Genomic DNA, 19,885 nt, shown 5'->3' with positions numbered 1-19,885 from the left:
CCTCTCCAGTGGCCCAATACCATTCTTAGCAAGTAAAACTTTTCTTTAATATAATTTCACTAATCTAGACTACAACATTGCCATTGAATGCATATAATTCAGCTAATACATTTAATTTTAAATTTCACAAACCTGTCATATTTCACATTTCTTTTGGGCAATATACACACTAAAAAGATACATCTGTTAACTGTGTATTATTAAGCTTTATCTATTTATGTATGTTGAAGACTGAAACTGCATTTGAGCGTATATGAATGGGTGAAATAACCCAGTTTTAATAAATATTGAATAATACTTCTTTTGAAATAAGAGTGTGTTTTCCTGTCATTCCCTGTAAATAATGGTGTAAACATAATACAGCAACCAAGATTTTCAAGGCATCTTGATGCAAGCTGGGCAGGATTTTGCATGATACTTCTGATTTGTCAGCTGGCATCAGTGAGCATTTTGATTTGGGACCAGCTCAGCACACATAACTGTCACCAGGGTCAGAAGGAAGATAAAGGCTGGACACCACCAGAGATTGCCTAGGTGTGAAAATTTGTAGGTCATCTTCATGGTTTGTGGTAAACTGTGTATCACAGTGTTCTCCTCTTCCCAGATACTCTATGAATGCTCTATGAATGCCCAGTGATGTCCAGGAGACAAAATTAATTCTGTAGGGGAAGGTCTGGTGCAGCCCACTCTAGGTTATTATTTCATAGCTCTTTAGAGCAGGAAGTCTCTCAGGCTGCACAAATTGTACAGTCTGTTTCTCATTCAAAAGTCATTCTAATTATAGAGAATTAGGAAGAAGCTTTCATTGTGGGAAGGCTGTTTCGTAATGTCTTTTGTGCTGTCTTGTACAGCATATGATCTGTGTTTGAGAAAGGAAATGCAGTCAGATAGCTGATTGATTCTCTTTAGGGAAAGGCTGCTTTATTGCATCCTGTGTTTTTTTATGACAGATTTGAAAGAATGAGAGAAATATTCTGGGTTGTATTTATTGATTCACTCCTTTGACCATCTCTGGAGATGGTTTCCTAGAAATGCCCATGGGACAAACATGATCAAGCTTTTCAAGTAGTTGCTTTGGCCTCTGTTTTCAGACCTCTTGATTTTAAATTCAGTCTCCCAAGCAGAGATTGTCAATCATGTTGTTTACACAGAAGTTATCTATCAGGTTATGGGCTGAGATTAGCAAATATTTTTACAGAGGAAGGCCAGTTCTGGTTTCAGCTCTTACAGACAGAAGGACCAGAGCATTCATACTGAGAAACACACAGTACAGGACATCACAACTCTAAAAAAATGAAGGTACACAATGTATGTGCTACCACAGATTTGGGAAATAGCTCAGCCACCACGAAGGCACCAATTTAAGATTGTAACTTTGCTATCTTTAGAATATCACACAAGAAGCTACCTTTTGTCCTTACTTCTGTTCTGCCATCCTGCAGCAGACTTGGCAGACATGATTAGTAACATTGGCTGAAAATTGAGTATTTTAGCTCTAAACACCAAGTATTTTCACAAACTGGCATCAAGGGTTGTAGCTGCAGCAAATAGAAAAAAGCCCTGCAATTATCTTGGTTCCCTAGTACAAGAGTTAGCAATAGTGAAAATTACAGAAACATATAGAACACTTGGTGTTCTTATAGATCATGTAGCACCAACCCCCTTGGTGTACGCAAGGACACCTTCCACTTGACTGGATTGCTCAAAGTCCCATCCAGTCTGACCTTGAACACTTCTAGGGATGGCACATCCACAGTTTCGCTAGGTGTGTGTGTGTGTTGACACAAGCAGGCCGGTGGGACAGCCACAAAGTGGCTGTTAGAATGCAGAGTCTGTTTATTCCTGTTCCCTTGCTTTCAGGGGGACCCTAAAAGCAGCACCTGGGCAAAGGTTCATAAAGAAGATACAGGCACCTTTAAACTTGGTCCATGCTGGAGAATCACTGGCCTGCTGTTCGCTCAGGCTGTAAGGTCACTTGATTGATTTACAGGCTTTTTTGACAGTTTAATCCATACCTTCCAACACTGGGTAATGTTACCACCCCTTAGAGTTAAGAATTTCTTCCTAAAATGTAATCTGAACCAATCTCTTTCAGTTTAAAGCCATTCCCCCTCGTCCTGTCACTACATTCTCTTGCAAAAAGTTCCTCTTGAGCCTTCCTGTAAGGGCACAAACTACAATGTAGACAAACAGTCTGAAAAATCTTTCATATTTGTTTATAAATTCTTAGGGACAGCTTTTCCTTTGGGCCAGTGTAGCCCAAACCCACCAAAAATCTTTAAACATCACTAAAATTGTTGTCATTTTTATTTTGAAGAAAGGCAGCAGCCTTCTGGGTCACATTAGGCAGAGCATTGCCAGGAGGTCAAGGGAGATAGTCCTCCTCCTCAACCTGATGAGACAGGTCTGGGTGATGTGTCCAGTGCTGGGCACCCCAGCACAAGAAAACCGGGACAGGTTATTGGGGGTACTCCAGCAACGTAGTGGAGGGCCAGGTTGCAGAGACCAGCACATCAGGAAACCCTTGTGTCCAGGAGGGGCAGGTGTGCTGCTAGCTGCGGGGGAGGGATTTATCAATTCTGGGGTGTTTTAGAAAGGTATTTAGAAGTTCATGTCTGCTAGTATTTTACATGTTACTTCTTGTAGTGATTTTGATCTTGAATGTACACTTCAATGATCACTTTAATTAATGAGTTGTTAGGAAGTTAATAAACCACTTCAAACTTTATTTGATATTAACTATGTAAATTGAGCATTTTGTCCTTCAGAGAGGAATTTTGCTAGTCAAATCTGAGCTTATGGTACTGCACATGGCAAATATGGTTGAGAACAAAAAGGAGCAAAAAGGAAAGGAGAAAGTTGAGAGGTCTATTGCAAAGTAATTTAAGTTTTCTGACATAGCTAAGTATTTTCATCTTGTTACAATTGATAAGTGACATGTTTTTCTTGTTTGCTACAGCATTGTCCTCTCAAAGCTCCACTGAAGTATCCATGCATAAACACAGCTTTAGCAGGAAACACTCTGTTGAGATGCTCACCATCCAAACTGCACTGGAGCAGCTGTTGCTGATGTCTCCAGACACAGCTGTGTGTGCTCTCCCGACGCAGCCTCACTGCAAGAAGGGTAGAGCAGGCTGCAGTCACACCCCTGATTGCCAACAGGGGTCTTCAGGCTTCTGAGTTCTTGAAAAGGTCATTCACCAAGGAGTCAGGCTGGAGTTATGTCTCTAAGACTGAAATGCCTTATTCAATTACAACCTCTTGTCAATAAGGGGTTTTTTTTTTGAGAGAGAGAGTTTTAATGAGTCCTGTAATAATTGCAGTTTTTCCTTTTATATAAACACAAATACTAGAAGTCACATACATCTCCAGACAAAAGCACAGCTGCCACAGACTCTGTTTGTATACATTTAAATTTGGTAAATAGTGAGCTTGACCTAATGATCTGTCAGTAACTGAAGTAATTCCTTTATAAAATGGGTTTTAATTAAACACTAAGCTGAACAGTTTAGTTATAATTATTTTATTGTTGTTTGTTATGTATGAAATAAAATATTTTCCGAAAAAAAAAAACCAAAACATGACCCCAATATATAGGGCTGGCACTTCTGCTGGAGAATGGCACTGTCAGCAGGAGAAGCACAGTCCATTTTGCCTGTGCCTATCACTTGCATTGTCAAAAAGCCTGAGCAGACACATCCCTTCCCACAGATAAATGGGAGGGAAATTTTATGCAAGTGGGTTTTGCCTGCTGCCCTATTATCCTATTTCTACATGCTTTAAAAAAACAAAAAAAATCTAAACTTACAACAAAAATCTAAGCTTTAGATATTTAAATATCTAAAGATGTATTTAAAGGTATTTGGGGTACTATTACATTTGTATTTATGTTGCCTTTATGCTTTACAGACACGAGGAGCCCCTTTAGCTGGGGTGAAGATAAGGAAGGGATCCCATCTAATGTCATAAAAACAGGCCCAACACTAGTTAATGTAAACCTCAGTTGTTCCCAATCTTTCTCAGACCCCCAAGAAACAGCTGGTGGGATGGATTTACAACACACAAAAGAATCTAGAACAGCCTAAAGTGAACTTATAAGAAGTCAACAGTTGTGTTCATCTAAGATTATGTGAAATGCCCATTATGATGTGAAAAAACTAGGCCTTTGTAACAGCTTCTGAAAATGAAATCCTCTTCCTTGTCAAGAAAAGAAAGACCGTGCAGATGTAAGATTTTCTCTCTCCTCAGTTCTGTACCGATTTCAATAAAATGCAAAGTGCTTGTAAGTCACGTAGTGTTACTGTGTGGTCCTGCACGCTGCGGCAGACATTTCATTTCCTATGGCTTACTCACAAAGGCAGTTCTATTTGCAACTCTCCAGCAGAGATAGATCCTGGGAAATGGCTGAAGTGTGCGTAACTCTTCACTACCTAATGCATGAACAAGTTTCTCAGTAGAACTTGAAGAGCAGCTCAGAACAACATCTTGCAATTGCCATAAAAACAAGCACAGTGAATTGACTTGTCCTAAACACATTTTTCAACACAATAAAAAAGGCAACTGGCCTGGACGTAGTTAAAAGTTAACTAATGAATTCACTCTTTACAGATTTCTGAATTGCAACTCTCAGCCTGAGGTATGAAATATATTATGCAATTCAGATGTCAAATTATGGAAAAGCATTCCAAGATGAACATGTCTTTGTTTAAGAACTGATGTCCCGTGAAGCAACATCCATAAACCTTCTTTTGTCCTAAACCAGCAACATCATCACAGCCTTCGGAAACTGCCAGAATTACAGGCTCCATGCAATCATGCTATCTGATATGTCTTAGATGCTGCAGTGATAAAAGTTAGTACTACTGAAACCATGAACAGACAGATTAAGCCATTATTAATGCTGAAAATACAAGAAGAAAAATAATGAAGGTAGAACAGGAAAGAGAAAATTAATTTAAATTTAAACTAGTTTTAATTTAAAATCAGAATTTGACATTCTTCAGCTGAGATTTACCAGTGTCTTTTTGTGACTGACCTTGTGTGTTTTAGTCTTCATATCTTTCTCATTAAAAAAAAAGAAGAACATATGGTTTACTGCAGAGGAAGAAATTATTTTCAGCCCATTAACTGACATGCATCATAGGTCCATACCACAAATTAGATCACATACTCATAAATCATACCTCATCCTGCCATTCAGCCCTGTATACAATACACACCTCTGCCCTGAACCATGTGTAAGCACATGCCTTCATATGTGCACTGTCTTCTGTAGATCAACATAAACCCCATCTTTTTGTAAGAAGTAAACACCGAGTTAAAAGAATAAGATCAGATTTAATCTATTTACAGTTTCTGCTATTTTTTATTTCTGCTGTCAGTTCTCGTTTAACTTTCCAATCTTCTGTTCCTGGCAGGAATTGCCAAAAAACAGGCGGAAGAATTGCCAGTCACAGCCTTTCACTGTCAAAATGTAGATAAACCTACCTCACAGACCTGTGTTCTGCTTTCCTATACTAGAAACAAAATCCAAGTCAAAAGAAGGGAATATGATGTTTTTTCCCCAGGTGAAAGAATGGCCTTGATTAGGAACCCAGGAAACCAGTTTTCCAAATTACTGGAAGCTGTGTGCTTATAGCTGGTCAAAACTGACCCCTCATTAACACAGCTATTTATATCAATAGGAAACCAGACTTCAGTAACAAATAAAGAAGGAATACATTCTGAGAAAATACCTATCCCCTGAGTTTAAACGTTTCATAGAATTGGTGCCGCAAAGCCACCTGAGAGGCCTGATCTCATTGTGCAAGCACTGCACTAAGTCAAAACACAGCCTTCTCCTAAAGACCCTTCCACCCAATTGTGTTGCACAAAACAAACCCTGTATTCAAATGAGAGTGTAAAGGAGAAAAGCTTGTCCTAAAGCCTTCATAGGGATTAATTGTAGGAATAATGTGACATGTCCCCCATGGCAAGTGTACTGATGTCATGGAATTACAAGAAGATTAATTTGGCCCACTTCCCAGCCAACACTCTCTTACAAGAGGCTTTGTTGTGTGAAAGTTGCATATGTGGTTCAGCCACAAAAGGGACCAAAACCAACATCCAAATTATGGCCTCTGTTATGCAGACTCATTCTTTCAATATGAAGATTAATCCAGTTCGCTTCTGCCAAGCATCACAATGGAATTACTGGCAGGCTGAGCTAACAAAATGCCACTGGCCAGCACTACAACACAGAGGCTGCATTATGCTGCAAATGCTCCCATCAGCTGTCCAGCAGATGTGACAAAACACAAGCCAAAATTTAGAAAAAGGGAAAGGAAAAGCACTTGTGCTCATCTATAACCAGGATTTCAGTCCTGGTTAGAGCTAGTTCAGTCCTGGTTCAGAGCTAGTGCATTTCTCTATCAATTATTGAATGTACTTAGAATTCAAAGCTAGAGTAAGCAAAATATTTATTGCAAAATTGATGGGTGTAATTTATACATTATCTTTCTGCATTAAGAATGTTACTTTCCAATGACATTTCAGTATTTCAATAACAATTGCTTACATTTCCTATCACAAACATCATCACGAACTGCGGGTCTGTTTCCAGGCGGTGGGTAGAGACAGTTTTACTTGTTCATGGTAGGCTTCCATTCACATTATCTTTTCAGTTTCTGAAGACCAAATGTGCTTTTCTCACCTGTATTTTCACATCTCAGATCAGAGCTACCTCTACCAGGGAGACATGTTCCTTCAGAGAACCACACTGGAATGATGTTGTCTGTGGGGCAGTAATGTGAGCAATAAGTAGAAGAACACAGCGCAGGTGTATTAACAGGAGAGTCACACAGGTGCCAGTTTCAGAAGCAGAAGATGCTCTATGGAGAGCGGAAAGCCTCAGCTTTTGACATGGCATCCTGCAATCCAAATCCAGTCTGCGAAATAAAACCAAGTGGTCATTAAATAAGACCAGTGAAATGGAGTCCCACAGGTCATGCAGGCAGAAGGAACTGCTCTGCACATCAGAGCTTTGTCTCCAGCTTGCCTATTCCTCATTTTTCCCAGCCAGCCCCCCAAAACTGTGGAAGAGGACCCACTAGCCTACCTGTAGCTGGGAGGACCTATTCAATACCACTGAACTATCCCAGGGAAGAAACATGCTAGAATTTGAATGTGTTAAGCGATAAAGCATTATTTGCAAATTCAATACTAAACAGTGCAATGTGCTTTCTTTTTCCAGACAGTTTCATTTCCTCACCTTCCCATGTAGAGGTGTCCAATTAGCAAGGTAAAATATAATCTGCTCATTAAAGGAAAGATTTTAGCAAAGACATTTAAGACCCTCAGTAAGGCAGGAAAGATGAAAATACATTATAGTTGGGTAATGGTAAAAATAATTGAAAGAAAAAATAAAATCTTAAAAGACTGAAGTGTAGATTGAGACTAGGCTAAGGGAGACAAAAAAGTCAGAAACTATAGAAGAGATACAAGAAGTCCAGAATATGAAATCCAGGTTCAGATGCTAAATATTTCCAATTATCCAGCATACAACAACTCCCATGCAAGCTACTAACATTTTTGAGTTTCACTTCATTCTGTACTCTGGGCAAGCCTTAGACATTTGATCATGTCAGATTCTGGTTTGCCACGATAGGTGTGTAAACTCAAACAATTGAAAATTTTGATACATCTGGACAAGGTCTGGCTTTGAATGAGAGAAATAGCACTGTAGCTGAATGTACGCTGTCCTTTTGAAAACTGAATAGTTAATAATCCTTTGCACTTTAAAAAGTCTTTTTCCCCCCTTTCTTGAATAAGAGGATCTGAAGCATTTGTTTAAAACACTAAACATACTGAACACTCATAAGCACTGCAGCAACATGTTAAACCTCTGCCAGGTTCACCTCCTCCCTTCCCACTTCAGTGCATATAGAACAGGCACTGAAAGGCTCCTGAAGAACATTGTAGAAAGAATATTTTTTTCCTTTGGGGCAAATTTTGCACCAGAGAAAAAGCTTAGTGGTAGGTTTGCTTTAGATACCTGAGAAGTGTTGGTATCTGCCATGCAGTCCCAGCGTTATGATAAGGGAATGAAAGTAAAAGAAAACAAAGTATTATATTAGTGAACCAGCTGGTTATTTCTGGCATGAGTTTAATGCAGTGTAGCCCAGACAGAAAGGACAGGGACACCACAAGAGTGGCAATTAGCTTTATTTATTGGTTCCATTCCCCACCTCCAGAAACCAATTTAAGGCCAGGGATTGTAGCAAGTAAAATGCATCTCCCATGCATCTCAAGCTATATAAAAATGACAAGCATAATCTTGTCTTTCCAAGGAGGAGGTTAGCAATGGCCAGCATTCCTGGTCAAAATGTCTTTGGAGGATCAGCAGCAACTGCTGCAAGGGGCCTCAATCCATGGATTACATTGCCTAGCAGGATGCCTAGCAGCAAGATTTATATCCCTTCTAGATGCTGCAGAAAGGTTTCAGAGCTACAACCCAGATCTGAGAAAGTGATAGGATGCTGGGGAAGGTACCATTGCTGCTGAACCTGATTCAATAGGTGCTGCTTCTGATTCAATAGGTGTGTTAACACTTGATGTTTTTAGAGTCAGACCAAACCATGGCTCAAGAAGAGGGGCTGCAACTTGTAGAGGGCCCTTTTCCTCCCTTCCCCTCCCCTCCCCTCCCTCCTCTTTTTCGTCCTCCTTTCCCCATCCCCCTTTCCCCTTTCCCCTTTCCCCTTTCCCCTTTCCCCTTTCCCCTTCCCCTCCCTTCCCTTCCCTTCCCTTCCCTTCCCTTCCCTTTTTTTCTAATTTGGAATCAGTTTCTGTCCCATACACAGAAAGGCACGGACACTTCCTGTAAGTCCATTCCTATTTTGTTGGGCTGTGTGCTCAGAAAACTATGGAATATTTTGTAAACAAGCAATTAGAGTCTGCTTGAAAACCACTTGTGCTGTCGGAAGGATTCAGTCCCATCACAGTATTCATGTGATGCCATCACCACAGCAACCAAGCCTGTAAACAATGCTGGTGATCATGGCTAGCTCGACAGTACTTGGTTTCGAGATTAGAAACAAAAGCTTTGCCAGACTGTATTTCTTTCCTGCCATTGCAGGCTCCCTGACTGAAATGCTATTTGGATGTTTTGCTCTGGAGTGTGAGTACATTAGTCTTTGATTGTCATAAGATGTGAGAAAGAGATTAAACTGCAGTGCTCCACCAGGTCATCTGGTTAGAAATTGACATGTTATTTCTGCGTTAGCAGTGCATACCTGCCAGCATAATGACAACACATTTATTAACCCACATGGACCCTGTTCCTTCTGAAATAAGACAAAACTAACATTTAATTATGGTATCTACAGAGTGGAATCAGTATTTTGATTCCCTCATTAAAGACATCTAGAGAATTCTGCAAAACCCATAGCATATAACACTCTACAGAAATATTTCATTCCTCTGCAACTGAAAACTATATAAATCTGGAGAGATGATCTTCATAGAGTAAGATGACTACATCTTACTTGGGAATTATATCCCCATCTTTTCTTAATAACTTAGAACAAAGGGTTATTTTGGCATTAACTTCTGCAGGGCATTGATATGCCTGAGGCAGCTGTATAGTACTGATGGAAAAGCCTGGAAAAGGTGAGGGTCTAATCTCCTGCCTTAAAAGTCACATCAGAATTCTCAGTATGGGTGAGCAGTATTATAGCCAGGAGTGAGAGTCTAATCTAACCCTAACCCTAGATAAGCACATGTGGAAAACCTTACACTGATAACTCATTTAATGACTTTTTGCAGCGATTTCATCTAAAATAGGGTGTCTAAAATCGACTTGTCTGTTATTCTCCATTGGCTGAAGAGACCTTTAGATTGACTAGCTCTGGTTTAGACACATCTTAGAACTCAAAGTCATGGAGAATTGAATCATTCCTTTGCAGCCGTTTTTGGCACCAACAAGTTTATTGTCTAACCATTCAACAGAGAGATTTAAGAGAAACTCTTCACTCTGAAGCCAGTTAGATCTGCTTTGAATCAATCTATTCAGGCTGCAGCTGGAGAGCTATGGTGCTTTCTGGGAAGACGATGATGGTCCTTCCTGGGAAGATTTATTGAACTGGAAATAATAATTCATTTGTTTTCTTGTTTTGCTCACTGAATTAAAAATTCTTCTTCAGTTCTCTGAGTCCTTCCTTACTACAAGCAATTCCAAGAATTAAATGCATAATTTTTGGTAGAATTATTCTGAGCATAATTATTTTGGATGTTTTACAAGATGTCTTTTTAACTCCAGTTTCATGTAGCTCATGTCCTCCAGATGGAGACATTCATGGAATAAACCAGATGAAAATCTGCAAAGCTTAAGGAATGAGGAGAATTCACCAATGCAGATTTTAAGACTATCTAGAGCAAAACATGTCTCTGGATTTTTTAGGGACAAACGGTTAAACATTTATGATCTTATTTCTTCAGTCTCACTGGTTTCTTATGACTATATCAGGCATCAGATAATCTTAAAAGTTTACAAAACTTTGTTTTCATAAGTTTTAGTTCTATTTGTTCCATCAATTCAGAAAGCATATTATACATTTCTCATTTCATGTCTTGCTCTGCAGAGGGGGAATAATGCCAGGTGCTTTGAGTGATTAGCTACAAAACATGAATCACAATTACTGAATCATTGAAGTGAGCATTTCACAAATAGCCTTCAGTCTGAAGTTTATTTATGCAAAACTACTCCACAACTTCTTGTAAATATCAAATAGCCAAGAACGATAAAACCTCAGGTTTTTAATTTGCACATCAAATGCAGGTCTGCTTTAAAACAGAATAGTAATTGTAATTACAAATTTGAGCAAATACATGATCTGCTGAGGGCTGTCTTCTTTCAATAAAAAAATATATTCTTAGGTTTATCTGTGTTTTTCCTAATTTACATGGTAAGTATGTTATTTTAAACACCTGTAAAAGACTGATCATGCATACCTGATGTTCATTTTAGTTGTAAGACTATGTAATTTAGCTAGGTTAAGCAGCATCTGTTACAGTTATGTCTTAGTAAAGGCCATCGACTTAATGGAAGAGAGACTCATATTGAATTATCTTTCACATTTCATGCATCTCTTCCATAGACATTACTACTCTTTCTGATCTGAACAGTAAGCAATGTGACATCCAAACAACAACTTTAAAGTTGTCATGATTAACCAAACAGGAGACATGATCAGGAAAAGGAAGCACCGCACCATAGAAATTCAGGAAATAGTTAATTTGTATTTTTTAGAGACAGCTAACATAATTCCATTCCAGATGGCAGTGAGAGTGCAAATCTGTTCTGTTCTGTGAGGATATGGGTGTTATAATAGGCTCCAATGGATCAGATTTATTTTTCAATGTTTTTCTCCACAGAACACTTTAACCATTTCAGACAACAGCTATTTTGTTTTGTATGCTCCGTATTAAGTATTCATATAAGATACTGTGTGTCATTACTCTTCACAAAATGCCATACTATGGAGATGATTCCTCTTCAGGGTCATTTCTTCTTAGAAGATGATAAATTGATCAGTTTGTTCCATGTAGGATCTTCTCTTAAAGCCACACACTTTCTCTCTTTTCAAGCCTTTTCCCTCCTTTGACTCCTCCACTCATGTTCAGCATACAAGGCATTTTTTTTCCTGTATAAGGATTCCAGTGTCTTCACACTTCTTAAAGCAAGAAAGCTTATGGATTACTTTTCCTTCTCTCTGTGATGCTCCTCAGACTCCTTGGATACTAGGATCTCTGTAGCTTCACAAGAATGCTGGCCTGGTAGTCTTCATTTCAGCACTGAGTATCAAAGTCCTAGGGAAAACATGAGGCTATTAGCATAGTTAGATTCGTATCTTTCATTCCTTTTCAGCCAGTTCATTCATGTTTCAATGCAAAACAAAAATAAAAGTTGTGAAAACTTGATGTTTTACATTTAGGAGGAATACTGATTTCACTATGCTGCACTATGTGTCCACAGCTGCACAGTCCCAGACCTATCCCTCTGCCCCCAGCACTGTTCTGCTTTCTGAGCCCCCACCAGTCAGGAGATTTCTCTCAAACCTTCCTGTGTTCCCTTTTCTAAATGATGGCACTCCTAGGAAAATTGCTTTCAATACAGAAAATTGTTTTGCTTGCATCAGGACCTTAATGAGGCATCACACAAAGGAAAACATTTGATAAAGTCTCTACCTACTTCATGGTAAGAGCCAAGAATCTGACAAATATCAGGTATATGTGTTGAGAGACAAAGAAATGAGAATTAATTTCACTCCTTCCGTTTAGCTGCACCTCACCACTCAAAAACAATGGTTGTTGTTTCAAAATCCCTTCTATATTTTCTGTCCTGCTTTTCTTTGCTGTATTGAGGATATTTTTTTTGTGTTATAAGCCAGTTGTCCAACATGTGCTTTAGAATTGCCTTCAGAAGGCTTCTTTGAAACAGAAAAGAAGAACTGTGGTCTGCACAAGCATCTGTTGTGCTTTTGAATGGCACATTAGAGAGACATAATTCCTTATTCCACTGTAAGGTAACCTGAGGTGTTTTTAAGAAAACTAATTTACCTATTTCATTTCAACCTGCTAATGTTTGACAGAAGACCAATGATATTGATTAGCATACCTATATAAACTAAAAACAAAATAAGACTAGTTTGCTTTAAGGTAACATTTGTTCTGATACAAGGTGAATATTGACACTAAGAGATTAATAAATTATTCAATAAGCACTGGAACTTGCAATCATTGTATGTGCTAAAAACAGAAAAGCTGGGTGTAGAAGACTGAGTTTTCATGTGGTGGACCTGCTCAGTAACAATTAAGAGGTAATTGTGATATATTTGTGATATATTTGAGTTTATTTTGTTAATTTGCACTCTTGATAATTTTTTTTAAATTTGCAATATTTCTTAAGCATGCACAGATTTTTACTCAGAAATTAAGCTGCCCATAAGAGCAGAATATTAAAAGATTAAAGCATATTGTTTTCACTATACTGAAGCTTGGACAAGATCGACTGTCAAACCAGTGAGAAATCTTTGTTCACCTCTTAAATAAGTTGAAAGGAAAACACAAAAGCAGTTCCTCAACTTCACTTTTATGATTGTATAACTATACTGGCAATTTTCACTCTAAAACTTCTAAAGTTTTAGAGTGAAAATTTATAGTGAAAAAATTTATAGTGAAAAATTTATATTGAAAAACTTTATAAAGTTACTTAAAAAGTAACTTTAATGAGTCTCTTTTTATTAAAATCAAAAAAGATCACTGAAAATGAGTTGATTGTACTCCAAATACCTCACATAGTTTATGCCATACTATTAAGGATTTATTTCTTCTTCCTTTAATGGATTCTTTCAGTTGACTTAGAGTGAATTAAATCTTATAAGTAATGTTAAGGACATGTCTATGACACAGCAGTTACTTACACACTGAATGCTCTCATGTGCATATGTCTGTACCAGGAATTCTGTCCCTGATTCAGATATTGATTTGAGTACTAGTTCCCCTATAAAGCTGAATTCAGGTAGTAAATCTCATTATCCAGGTGATGAAGTATTTGGCATTGATTTTAAAAACAGAGTAGATGGAAAGAAAAGTGAAGATGTTCCTCTCAAACACTTGTTGAAACTTCTAGAATATTTAATTGCAAATAGACCTGAGATATGTATACAACATATAAAAGAAATAATATATTTGTCTAATTCAGTAATGGAAATTGAAGGACAGTGTATTGTAACCAACCAACCAATTATTCTGTTCCTCTGCAACTTTGCATTTTGTTACACTTCAAAAAACACATTTATGCTTTAGTATCTGTTCATCCATTTCATGACTAGGATGCTCAGATGCCTCCTAAAATACTAGTCATTGTTTACAGAAATAAAAATTATGTTTTCCAATGGCTGCCAAGTGGCTAATTAACAACACAAGTATACCCCAATTTAGTTTTTTCAAGAGTTTGTTTTCTTGGTTTTAGTAATTATATCAAAATAGTTACTTCTTAAACATTAATTTGAAAAAAAAAAAAACACCAAACAAATTTCTCTGTGGAGAAAAATGTTCTCAGTACACATTCAAAAATATAAATGTAGTGTCCTTCCTCTGGGTTTCTTAACACTGTGGAAATGTATCTTAGGGATGAATGTGCTTATGTTGTGATCAGATAGGATCCCAGAAAATGGTAATTATGAATAATAAAAAAATTCTTTCAGAAGTAAATACATCAGTAATAAGAAACCAGAGATGTTATAGAACACTGATGGATGCTGCATGAAGGGAATCATTTGCCTCTCCAGGGACACTAAACCACACCACACTGAATAATGAGCCAGGGACTGGCAATTTATATGTTTGCAACAACATTTTGTGGTGAGTAGCATGTTAGAAATGGCATTGATTAACTCATGCAACAGATATGATGAGTATATGGATTTCACTTTCTGCTTTACTATATAAAGATATTTTAAACATGTATCTTAAGTGAGTTGGAATTTCTTGGCAATGGCTTCAAATTATGTTTAACGTTGTTTAAAATGGGGAAGAGGATTTATCTACATAACATGTTTCTCAGCAAGACATTCTTAAAATGAGAACAGTTTTATGGGAAAAGAAAAATTCTTTTTTACTTGCCTACACTGTTGAACTCTTAGGTTGTTTTCTTTAACTGAGAATGCAGCTCTCATTCTCACATCACAAGCAGACAACTGCAGTCGGTGGCAAACAGTGAAGATTAGAAAACATGTATACTTAGAGGCTACGGGAAAATCTTGCTATTCCACTTTTTGTGAGCGGAAAGCAGTGGGAAATGGCACTAGCAGTGATTCAGCAGTGATGAGGAGCTATTCTCATAGAACTGCTATTCTCATAGATTAGAAATCGTGAAATAGTAATAAGAAAAATGTCATTTAAAATGTAACATATTAAGTTGTTACACTTTATGCAATATTGCAAATACTCAATACACGAAGGATTTTAAGGGCTCTAAAGCACTATAAACTGCCTGTTAGGTTTCAGGTTTCTTTTTTTATCACATCCAACAAAAACAGTTAAATCTTCATGGTCCAGAAAAATAGCACTTTCTGGAGTCTGTGTTTTCCTGCTGTGGGATATCAACAGTGGGAATCTTCTCCAAATCCACAGATATATTCTCCAATCAGAACTATGAGAAAGTCCTTTACAGAGGGAAGCAGGTGGTGTTTATAAAAAGGGTGAGTATGGGCTGCCTTCTGACTGAATGGTCCTTACAATAATGGACTGCTTATCATTCTTTGCATAAGCAAGAGGGGAATTTGTTGAAGTCTATGAAAGATTAAAGTTTCATACAAGTTTAATTCCACAATATTGAATATTGTGAATATTCAGTTCTGAGTTCAGAAAACTGAAATGTTTGTGACAGTTGCCCCTGTTCACAGAGACTTAGCACTGTCCAGAGCAGAGAGCTGTCTGCAGGTCCCTGCACTGGGGACTCTCATGGAGTTGTGGCTACAGGCCAGCATTTGCCACACAGTGGTCACTCAAAAGAGGACAGAAAAACATTTCACAACAGAAGGCAACACCTTCCCACAGCTACTAGGGCCACGTCTCAGTGTGCCACTGCCTGCTAAACTGTCTGTCCCTGAGAAGTAAGGCACAAGAACTCCCATCCTCTATATGCAATCCATGCTCAACTACTACTGTCAGAGCCAGGAAGCACTGGGACTAAGAAGTAGGTGGGAAATTATTTGCAGAAGTGGTTGTGCAGCATGTTGTCACCCAGAAAGGGTCAGTCATTCTGATACATTTGGACTGCACTGAACTGCACCATGGCTGTGCTTCGTCACCTGACGTGGGATGGCATGGGACAAAAGCAATGTGGGTAGCATGGAGTCATGATCCACGTTGCCTTTGTACTGTTCACCCTCACTGCAACCCAAGTCCAGACAGAGGAATTGGTAACAGACTACCAGTATCAAATAAATGCATAAAGGCCCATACAATATGAGATTTTTTTTTATCCAGATAATATTTCTATTTGGTGCTTCTGTACCAATTTCTATGGTCATTCTATAGTGATTGAATATGTACCAGTGTTCTTACATACCGACCATGGATGCTGCTGTGACCTGGTTAAAAAGATGCAGCTGGACTGAGTAGTCCTTCTGGAAAAATAGAGGATAAATCAGTCCAGCCACACACTGGAGGGGGCCAAAGGGCTTAATATAAATCTAATTTCTCATCTATGTGGTCTGTCACTGGCCAATACCATTTAAGCTTCTTCTAGAAGGATGGATTTTAGAAGTCTTGACAAGTTAGTTAAAGGAAAAACCTAAAACATTGCTAAATATATATATACATATATGTGTAACATAGACTGAAAAACAGAGGATGAGGAAGTACACAGAGAAAACAGTGTGTACAATTGCCCTGTTTTGTAACATATTCTTTGCAAGACATGCATTGGTTACTTTGAGAGATTAGACCTTACATCTAACCCAGAATGGTTACTCTAATATTCTTAAGGTGTGGGAGTTTGTTACATAAAGTTTGGTCTTCTGACAACACTGATTTTGTCATTTGGGTAGCAGTGGCAGAGCAGAAGCGCTTGGCAGGGTAAACTGTCTCTATAAATCAAAGGTCTTGAAAAGTGTGAGTGTTGCAGAGATGCTGCCTATCACCCAAGTGGCTGTCCACTAGTGATTTAAGAGGTAGGCAGTTTCTGGCTGAAGCTATAGCTGTACATGTGTTCCTCCCTTGTTAAAGACTTTCAGTGAGGTTAATTTTATATTCAGGAGAGCAATCTTTCTGGCTTACAGCTTACTGGCAAAAGAGATGGTCCTTTGATGAACTAAAAAGGCTTTAACAAGTTTACCAGGATGTAGCTGATGAAGAGACATATTTGCCCAGACACCAAATTCCACAGGTGATGAGGACCCTGCCAAGCTTGGAGTTTTGGTTTTCACAATTCAAGGGGGTGCAAGGAGGAGCTCTGACTTTCTGTGCAGCTTTCTCAGGGCTTCCAACTCTCCTGGCCCACACATAAGAGGTCATTGATGTTTCACAGGATTGAAACAGTCTGGATAGTTTATGAATTTGCCTTCAAGGGAGTTCAGAGACCATTCTTAAATAAGAATGCAGACAGACTTGTGCAGCATCTCTGCTGAACTGGGATGTTTCCAGCATATTTCACTTCTCTAAATGCTGAATGGGCCTGATCTTCAGCGTGCTGAAACAAATTTGACTTTCTTCAAATGCATTCAATTTAATTTATTAAGAAGCAATTGAAATTATGCATTGCAACTAGTTCTTTTAAACATAGTATTGCAGCTAGTTGCTCTGAAAAAGTCCTAAATTAAAGCTGACTGAAAGAAAACCTTTTGATGATAGCTTTCATCACTTTGTGTTTGTCTGTTTTCTTCCTCCATTCATAAAACAGTGGGTTATTAAAAGCTGATAAATATTGCCACAAGATCATCTGACCATATAATCTGAGGCAGATTATAGTCAAATAAACAGTTAGTCAAATAAATGTCTCCTTCTGACAGCCAAAGTTGTTCTAGCAATATGAGCAGCACAGCCTAACAAGAACCCCCTTTTTTTGTCAATACATACTTGTGATGTGGACTGTTTTTAATAGGACTTCAGAGATTAGAGTATTAAATTAAACACAATAGATAGAAATGCTAATGAGAGCTACAGTAAAATGAGAATGTACCACACAAAGAAGAAATATTAAAATATGTTACTCTTTTCTGTCTGTGAAATACATCAACCATAACAGCATTTCACAGAGAAACTGCTTACAATTACTCATCCAAATGAGTGAGATAGCATTGTCTCAGAAGCAGATAACTTATGTTATCTGAAAGCAAAAGCTTTCATCTGTGTAAATTTGTTGATAACGCTATTTTGTCCAATATATATTCAATTTGATATCTCCAGAGTGATTAATGACTTATGTCTGTGTATATTCTCAGCTTCATGAGTTCTGATGCCCAAATCTCATTATAAAAGATTAAACTTTCAATAATTAAATTCTCCTATATGCATTTAAGATGGCATCCAATAATATATTGTTGTTGAGGGGTAACAGTAATTGCCTTTGACTTAGTTGCTTAGTTGGCAGAGGGAGGAATTTTTTGCAAGGAGGTATTTCTCCAAGTGGAGGAACTGCTGTTTCAGTGCTTTGTGACATTAGTGTACCATTCTGAGGTACAAAGGAAAATTAATTTCACTAAGAGGCTAGAGGATTTCTTATTAATGGGTTTTTTCATGAGGTATGGGTCGCAGAAATCACAAAGCTGCAGTTGAGGAATTCATAGAGAAAAAATAAAAGTTGACTCAAAAATCTCTGAAGTAGACTTTGGAGCATTAGCATAATATCTCTCAGGTTTTATTCATATGTCATAGATTTTAGAGGCAAAGTTTATCCATAAAATAAAAATTTGTTGGCTTTCTAGCTCCTCTTGTCTCAAAAGACTTACCTTAAAAGAAGTGAGATTGCCAGCCAGGCTAGAACAAGGAGAGTCATTAAGTTCCCTAATACAATTATAGGGGAAAGGTCTGAGCAGCAACTCATTGTGTTTGATAAGAATTAGAAACCAGTATTAGGAGTGCCCCAAAATTAGGGGATCTGGCACATGAGGCAGAAGAGCATGGAAACAGTGATGGCTATAATGAAAATGGATAAGGGAAATAGAGGAGGAATGTAAGGGAGATGGAAGTGTACATAATGAGCTACTGTTCTGGAGAAAACAAAAGACATGGGAAGTTAGAATGGGAGAAAGGAAAACAGACAAAATAAAGCAAAAGGAAAAAATAAAGAGAAGTCAACTGAAATAGAGTGAAGAGAACAGGATGGTGTCTCACATCTGAAAGTACAGCAATATTGGATAGAGAAAATTGTGAAGACACATTTTGAAAGGCAGATCAATAAAAAATTAGACAAAAGTTGGTCTTGTTTCCTGAGGGAAATGTTTTTTCTGGATTTCTCTTTGCCATCTATCCAACAGTTAGTATACTATACAATCCCTTTATAGCACACTTCATCTGGAAAAACTAATGTGGGAGATTTAAGATTTTTCAGATTTAAGATAATAAACTACTAACTGGAAACTTGGATGAGATGAAGGGTGAAGCTGCTCATGAAACCAGGAATAGGACCGGATAAAACCACTGAAGAAATTCTGCAGTATTGACATAGCTATCTTGTCTGTCATAGGCTCTCTAGGTGCTGGCTGTAGGAAATCTCTCAGCTGCACTCAAAAGCAGTCACTTCCTTGATTTTAAAAGCCTTTTTTGCTTTTAAAAGTATTGTAGGGAATTTTCAGTGCCTTTCAATCCATTTAGGAGACCTTGTTATTTTTCCTTCCTAAACAAGCCTGAGCAACAAGCCTGAAATAACAACTGGCAAGGGCATTTTAACAAACAGGAAAAAGCCAAGCAGTGAAGAACCTTTAGTCCTGACAGTTTCAGTGCCACAAATACAAGCAGTAATAAAGTTTTAGGAACATAGTAGTTGCATGCAGGTTTATTTTCAGAAATTACTTTGATTTATAATTACCTTAATGAGTGCATTAAAGCAAAGGCATAGCATTATGTAAGAAATGCCAGATGGGAGCCATAATCAAATTTGCTGATGAAACCATTTAAGAGAGAAAACAATAATCCCAAAGGTGAGTATACTGAAATAATGACTTCTGTTCATGGAAAAGAAGTACAAACTCCTATATCCTAAATTATGAAAAAAGAGTTTATGGCTTTTTATCTGAATGTATCATGTATTTTAATCTTTGGGTTTTGGCGGGGGGGGGGGGGGGGGGGGTTTCCTGTTTTTTTTTTTTTTTTTAAACTAGACCCTTTTGATTTTTTAAATTTG

Source organism: Onychostruthus taczanowskii, unplaced genomic scaffold (assembly GCF_017590055.1).
Source record: "Onychostruthus taczanowskii isolate IOZ18803 unplaced genomic scaffold, ASM1759005v1 scaffold4, whole genome shotgun sequence".
In the NCBI taxonomy this organism is placed as follows: domain Eukaryota; kingdom Metazoa; phylum Chordata; class Aves; order Passeriformes; family Passeridae; genus Onychostruthus; species Onychostruthus taczanowskii.
This window is presented reverse-complemented; position numbering follows the sequence as displayed.